At 42.1% G+C, this 8,210-nt stretch overlaps 1 pseudogene; it reads right to left on the bottom strand.

Annotated features, from left to right (window-relative positions):
* Nucleotides 1–1,724: 1,724 nt before the first annotated feature.
* On the bottom strand, nucleotides 1,725–5,055 carry LOC130134710 (probable methyltransferase PMT7; annotated as a pseudogene).
* Between the last annotated feature and the right edge of the window lie 3,155 nt (nucleotides 5,056–8,210).

Here is an 8,210-nt window from a genome sequence, read left to right as displayed (position 1 = left end):
CGGTGACAAACCACGCTTGCTCGGTAGTGTGTACGAGCAAAAATCCTCGTCCGCGCAATTCTTTCGCCAGCGAATCCAACTCATGTTGCACATTATTATAATTAGTCCGCGCGTTATTTGTCATAGCTTTCCTTTCTAATGGAAATTAGTGATGTTCTTGGGCGACTCCATTATATTCAGCTCGGGCGAGCATGAATGCGGTCAAAGCGACGTAGAGTCGCGGAGCTAGAGAAGACGCCATGGGAAGAGAAAACAGGAAGAAGAGAGGGTGGTTAGGGTTGAAGAAGAAAATGAGAGGAAGAGAAGGTGGCTAAGGTTGAAGAAGAAAAAGGGAGGAAGAAAGGAACTTAAATAAAAATTCAAAATCTTTAAGTAAGTTTTTTTTTTTGTCAGAACTCTTTAAGTTAGTTTAAGCTATGAAATTTAAACACAGAACTCTCATAAATACATGCAATACTTAAAGTTTAAACTTTGACCTCTTTCAAAATCATCCTGGCCAGATCCACTAAGAGAATCGGAATCATCACACTCGCTTTCTTCACTATCACTTTTACCTTCTTCTTCTTCTCTCTGTCTGTTCACAGTAGCGTCGAACTTGTTCTTGCCAAAAGATGGTGTCAAAAGCAAATTCTTCTTGACTGAAACCTGCTGCCAACATGGGGTCAATTATGATGCTTCATTATTAAAAGCAAAACTCTTTCAGTATTTCACATTTATGAGATATCTAAGTCTGCTTATCAAATGGATGAGGTCAGATACCGCACAGGGTAAAAACTTTCTGGCCCATGAACTATGTGACAACCACATCAATGAATGAACAAGAGCAAATAACAATTAAGACAATTAACCATGGTATTAGCAAGAACCTTCCATAATATGATAGTTTTTACCAAGCAACAGAACAAGTACAAAAGCGAACAAACAAATCTTAGAATATGCCCTTAAACATTCTATAGGAAGTTGAATTTATCCGCCCCAAGTTCCTAGGATTCAAAACATTATACATACTTTAGAAATTTAACCATTGTTTATACAAAGGCGACAGTTACGATACATACAAGACAAGAAGTATATAATCATAACATTTTCCATATTTATCTCTAAAAAGAGAATCAGATTATTACTATAGCCACACAGCACGATAGACATAAGCTGCTAAGTTCATGGGGTTTCTGAAAGAAATTAAAGTAAACATGATGTTTTCCAATACCAGCTGTGGAAATATAGAAATGTGGTGTGTCATTTGATTGTCTCCTTTTCTGAGGAAGGAGCTATCCCTATACAGGGCTTGACTAAATTAGGATTGCTGAGCTGGACATGCAGCACATTTTCATACATCAAAATAAACCATTTATGCTGATGCTGATCTACATGTTCTGTTCCTTAAGTACTTAAAGCCTTTCCAAACCAGAGTTGATGTTGGACATAATATCATGAAAATAAACAAAAAATTTCTTGATGTTGGACAAACCTAGCTTGCTGAGGCTTTTGGAATATAATGAAAGGCGTTCTGGTCTGGGAGGGAGCTTTTCAGAATCTGCTTCTGCATTACTTAATGATATGCAGTTTTGCAGCGGAACATTCCATGATGGTTTTGATTCATCAGTTGTCTCACATAGATTCAGGAGCTTCTCCTCCACATTACGTTGAAGACATGACTGGTCATTCTGTTTAATCCAAATTGCAGTTTGAACTTTCTTTGCAATGAGTTTCCAGCACATTGCTCCGGTCAAATTGACCAACTTATCCCAGATCATTGGGAATTCTTTATCCTTTTATAAGCAGGAGGAGCAGAGTAGACGAAATATCTATTAGGACGCAGAAGGCGATTTACTTCTTTGAGTAGAATACCATCTGCAAAAGAACGAGATGAAGGGGGAAAAAGCATTAGTAAAAGCACCCACATGAAGTAATGTCCAGCCTTGAAAGTACTATTTGTTAATCTTTAGTTACCACCCTATGTAGTCACAGGCTCATCTATCATCAAGGATTTGATGCAATGACAGCATGATTTCTTTGTCTTGGAAAGGTAATCATCAGAAGAACGTAGTTCTCTTTTGCTCACTTGCTCCGTAAAAATGAAAACGGAATTACTAATCAATCTCTAATCTACATGCGCTAAAGTCAAAGCCAAGCCACCAAACCGCTTTTTTATCACTTGACTGACAAGATGTTGGCAGAACTAGCACATGCTCAAGGTGAATGTTTACCTAAATACCTATATCTCCAGTCCTACAACTGCACAAAAAATTAAAACCCTAGCATTCAACGAGATGAGGTAATGCCATATTAAGTTTTGAGCTTTGACCAGAAAAACAGTCAGCATGTCTGCGGCTAATATACAAGTCGTTGACCATAGGAGATAGACATTAAAATAGTTCATCTAATTTGATACAGCTAAAGTTCATCATTTTAGGTTCCCGTCAGTCATTTTATCTTCCTTCCAAAATTTTGGACCAGATTCAGAAAGCTGTCCTAAGGAATCTGCCACCCGCTTATTTTAACTCGTCTTCACTTTGCCAGTTGAATTTCTGACGAATCATTCTAAACCTATTGTCCAAATTAGAATAGAACTCTACTGCCAAATACCGCTTCCTTTTTATTCACTGTTAAGTATGCTCTTCAAAGTTCAAACTAGATCAGCAGTTGGTAAATATAAACAGTGGGGGTAAGGCATGGTTATTAGTTCGATAAAGAAATACACACATGTGACAATGACTAAAATGGCAGAGATGTTCCCTTATGTAGCTATCATTTACGAAACATGCTTAGGATGATAGAATATCATTCTCATGCCAATCAACACGGCACCTTGAACAATGAACCATCTCAAATGAACTGGAAGGATATGGCAGTTGTTTCGTAGCTATCACAGCAATCATTGCACCAATCCCACGCTCTAAAGCAAACTGAATTTGATTTTCATGTCCATCTTTTGGAGCAAAAGACATTGTTTGTATGCCCAAAGGAAGAAGATATGCTGAGAAGCTGGCCACTCCACAACCAACGTCTAGAACTTGAACCACGCCTGCTGAATGTAAGTCACCTGCCTCATTAGTTGTCATAATTCCCAACCTGCATATAAAGAAAAGATAAAAAGATTGATCTCTCAGCAACTCGTTCCATCCATGTGGAGGTACTAATATCAGAGTAATCTGAATAGAGAAGATAGTGGATTGAGGGAAACAAAAGATCTCTACAACAGCAAGTTATAGATTTAGCATATCTCATGCATACAATCAAATGATGCGTTTGTCTACCCACAAAATGATGCGGGAAAGTGCTGAAACAGAACACTCAAAAAAATTTAGGAAGGCTTTATTATCCATGTGGAGAACAGAGATTTCTGGCTTTAGCAGTAGGGCACCTTCACACAGTAAGCAAATAACCTAAACCATATATGGTAATACTTATCATTCTAATACTACTGGCCTTCAGGATAGCCTGAGAGAAATCCTAGGACATGCGATTATAGTTCAGTGATTCAATTCCAAGATTCTTGCAACACGGCCATAAGAAAATATACTCCTGTAATTTGACGTCTATCTTGTCATAGTATCCTACTATCTATGCATCATGAAACAGATAATTATCATAGCACAATGATAAAAAATGATGCATCCAAAAAAGCAAAAGAAAGATTTTTTTGTAAGATAGATTCCAATCCTGTATTTAGTGCCATAGTGAACTGCAACTTCATGTAAGAAGAAGCAAATGTGCAAGAAAATATGGTAAGTAACCGACCTTTCAATGTACTCAGCAGCCCCGTGCTTGAAGTGAGTACCACCACCAGGGAACCACCACTACTTATTAAACTCATGGACCCAATTTTGTCCTCCTTTTACTTCAGCAAGATGTGTATGATTCACATTTGTCCGCCAGAGGTAATCCCTACTGAGTGGCCATCTTATCGGTATCTTATAACCTTCTGGTGGAGGAACCAAGCAAAACAGAAGCTTTTCAGGTGGAGGGCAATGCCTCTCAAGCTCTTCCCTTCGTGATAGATTTAATGTAGGCAGCAATTCTTTCACATAGTTTACATCATGGCAAGGGATATATTCATTAAATGTCAATGGGCACACATCCATCCCACTTTCGGGGATCACAAGAGGTGCTTTTCTGTAAGTGAGTTCAACTTTGTTTGGAAATGCAGACAGCCCTGCAAATGTCAAAAGGGAAAATTGTATCAATTTCGCAAGATTAAGACAGTGAGAATCCAAACTTCTGTCGATGAAAGATGACGACATTCCAGGTTAGGAACACATGATCTAGCCTTATCAAGCTCTGACGAAGTGGCATCTTAAAGCAGTATAGAACATCTTCGTAGGCACATTCAACACGAAGTATGCAGCCAAAATCTCATTTTTCAAGTCACAAACACACCGGCATTTCATCTTTTCAAAGAGATCCGACATGGGTTCAGAGCATGACTGAAGTATGAAGCTGCTGTCACTGTAATCCAGTATCAAAATGTAATCCCTCACTCTCGCTCATCAATGTGTACCCTCTCAGCAAGTCTAGCTGATGGCACAAGAACCAAAGAAGAAGACAAACGGCCAAGCCAACACATTCAATCCCCAACCACAAAAAAAAACAGTCCCTTTTTCCTCTCTTTTATATAGGCAACCACAGCCAAATGACCCAGGTAATGACGACTACGATAACGTGCATAGCAAGTCCTGTGAAAAGACAAAGCCCAAAAGAACCACGAGTGGCAACAAACACAGAACGCAGACCCGAACCCACAACAAGATGGCCCCTAAACTTCGATCCGCCGCATTTTGCCAGACAATTCGCAACACTAAACGCGAGGTTGCGACACAAGAAGAGCGAATCACCAGAAGAATAATGGGCAGAGGAGGAGGAGGAGGAGGAGGAAGAAGAAATGGAATTGGGGTTGGAGCTGGAGTCGGAGAGCGGCCGAGGGACGTAGAGGGGGGCTTTGTTGCCGTAGAGGGTGCCCGCGTAGAACGACCCGACCATCAACAGCAGGGCCGCCAATATCATCTGCCCCGATCTGAGATCGAACGCCGATCCCAACGCGCTCCCTGCCATTTTTTCTCCCCACCACCTCGCGCGCTCTGTCCTTCCTCCCTCCCTCCCTTCCCTTCCCTCCCCTCCTGCGAATGCAGCTCCGGGTCACGAGGCCGAGAGGGTCGACGAGGCCGAGGCTGCCGATCGCATCGTCGTGGGTCGAAGCTGCGTCGCGTCACGGCGGAGGAGCGTCGCGGCTCCGAAAAGCTGTGAATTCACTGGAAATGGCGGAGCTGAGCAGGAAACGAGTTCCTCGTTGGGCGTTTTGGACGCACGTGCGAAGCGCGTGGCGGTTTCCTTTTCTCGGATGAAATTCACGCCTTGCTAATTTTCATGTTGTGTCCGAATGGCGCTTACGTCCCGTCTTAGAAATTATGATCTTAGTACTTTGAGATAATGACACAAACAAACTATAAATTTTAATTTAATATGTAATTTGATTTCTAAACTTTTAATTTTTTCAATATAGTTTTTGAATTTTAGCCAAATATTTAATGTGGTCCATGAACTTTTAATTTGTTTAATGTGGTATTTGAACTTTTGAAACATGTTCAATATAATTCCTGAATTATATGAAAATATTTAATATAATCCCTGAACTTAAATTAATGGAATGACTACATTGAATATTTTTATATAGTTCATGGACTAAATTGAATATTTACCAAATGTTCAGAGATGATATTGAACAAATTTAAAGTTTAGGGACCACATTGCACATTGGATTAAAGTTCGAAGACTATATTGAATAGATTAAAAGTCTAGGGACTATATTACACTTTGGACCATAGTTCAATGATTGTTTATGTCATTTTCCTTAGTGCTTTACAAACCTAGAAAAGGTCACTCCTCGAAATTTTTGTGTCTTATTTGACGTAATCGATTCAATCAAATCGTGTGTAAATGAATGGCGGTGCATAAATCAGCACTACAATAATTTGATGATACCTGCACTCTCAACTTCTTTCTGCTCCCTCTACCTTTTCTAATTAAAAAAGATGAATTTTATAACAAATAGTGAGAGAGGGAAATAAAGGAGGTGGATTATGTCCTTGAACGATGCAGTTTATTCCGAATGTTTTGGGCGTGGCACGAGAAAATAAATTCTAATAACGAGGTATGATTTTTGCCGTTCCCGTATAGTGTCTGATGATTACGAGAAATGTCTATTTGTTTGAGTGTTACACTCCTACCTTATTTTAATATAACTATTCTGCAAATTATCAATTACAATTTTCTCGTATTGCCACCGACACGCTTTTCCACTAAACAAATGGTATTATAGCCACGTTTCCCATACTCAGTAAGACGGTGCCCTGTGTACAATAGAGGGGATCCTAGGAGAGAAGCAAGCTAAACGAGAGAGAATACCAAAACAAAAAGAGGTGTGCTTTGGAAATGGGGTCTTCCTAGCATTCATTATTGGAAAGGGTAATTTAAATTGTATGGTATGGTGTGTGTTTTCGGCCATTTTGGGTGTGGATTTAGCTTCCTTGTTCTAATTATCTATGTGACGGATTTGAGTGATATGAGCTTCAATTTTCCTTCTAGGAGTACAGAAGCCAAACCATAGTCTTCCAATTCGCCACCATCGATCTCACTGACAATCCTCCCAATTTTGATTTCGACTAGCCGCCCACTTCTCAATCATCGACGGTTTGCCTGTCACGTGTTTCCTGGTTGTAGTTTCAAGAAACCCATAACATCCCTAGGTTGCTGTTAGGGCTTCGCTGCGCTTGACAATTCAGGCTTTCGAATTTGGTTGTTCATGTTGTAGGCCAAATGAATCTCTCTAGTTTCCTGGTTTTGATCTGGAGTTCCGGCAAGGACGCCTTTAAAAGTTTGCTTTCGGTGAGCTAAAGGTAGCTACCAACCACTTCAGGGCACAAAGATTGGGAGTAGAGGCGGGTTTGTTGTACTGAAGGTGGTTGCTCATGCTTCCTCAGTATTCTCCTTTCCCTTTAATTTTTTTAAAGGGTTATTGTAATTTTAAACTGAAAATGAGAAACTCTTGCAGATACACAAGCTTGGCTTCCCTTGGGAATTTTACATGTATCGGGGGGGAAGAACAGCATTGGTGCCAAAACTTGTGTACGGAGGCCACTTTGGTGCCAAAACTTTCATTTGGATCACTTAAGTGCCAAAAGTTTACGCTGGCGATCACTTAAGTGCCAAATCGGAGAAAAAACGATCACTTAAGTGCCAACGGCGAGAAATTCCGATCAAATTTAATACGTGGCTTTTATATTTAAATTTTAATGACACGTGGCATTTCCATGTGTATAATTCAATTTTTTAAATATTTTTTTTTCTGATTTTCTTCTTTCTTTTCTTTTTTTTTTCTTTTCTTTCTTCTTATTTCCGATGGTCGGCGTCCGACCATGGCCGGCCTCGCCGGGCATCGCCTTCCTCCGGGCGAGGCCCGGCCTCGCCGGGGCTCGCCCCGCCTGGCGAGGGTCGAGGTCGCTGGGCGGGCGAGCCCCGGCGAGGCTCGCCTCGCCCGGATCCGGTGAGGCCGGCCCTCGCCGAGGCCACGGCTGCCCCCTCGCCCGGAGGAAGGCGAGGCAGCCGTGGCCTCGGCGAGGGCCGGCCTCGCCGGATCTGCGAGGCGAGCCCTCGCCGGGGGCCTCGCCCCGCCCGGCGAGGTCGAGGTCGCACGGGCGAGTCTCGCCTCGCCGGGGCTCGCCCCGCCTAGGCGACCTCGACCTCGCACAGGCGGGGCTCGCCTCGGCGAGGGCTCGCCTCGCCGGATCCGGCGAGGCCGGCCCTCGCTGAGACACGGCGGCCTCGCCGGGCCTCGCCGGAGGAAGGCGAGGCCCGGCCGAGGCCGGCCATGGCCGGTGGCCGGACGCCGGCCATCGGAAATAAGAAGAAAGAAAAGAAAAAAAAAAGAAAAGAAAGGAAAAAAGAAAGAAAAGGAAAAAAAAAGAAAAGAAAGGAAAAAAGAAAAAAAAGAAAAGAAATGCCACATCGGCCTCCGGCGAGCCACATCAGCTTGAGAAATTAATAAAAAAATGCCACGTCGGATTTCCGGCGAAGTGGCACTTAAGTGATCGTTTTTCACAACTTTTAGCACTTAAGTGATCCGATTGAAAGTTTTGGCACCAAAGTGGCCTCCGTACACAAGTTTTGGCACCAATGCTGTTCTTCCCCCCATGTATCGGCAACTTGACATG

Source organism: Syzygium oleosum, unplaced genomic scaffold (assembly GCF_021117445.2).
Source record: "Syzygium oleosum isolate NSW1041296 unplaced genomic scaffold, Sole_v2.1 Sole_v2.23, whole genome shotgun sequence".
NCBI lineage: Eukaryota > Viridiplantae > Streptophyta > Magnoliopsida > Myrtales > Myrtaceae > Syzygium > Syzygium oleosum.
The sequence above is the reverse complement of the archived record's forward strand: the minus strand, read 5'-3'. Positions and strand labels throughout refer to the sequence as shown.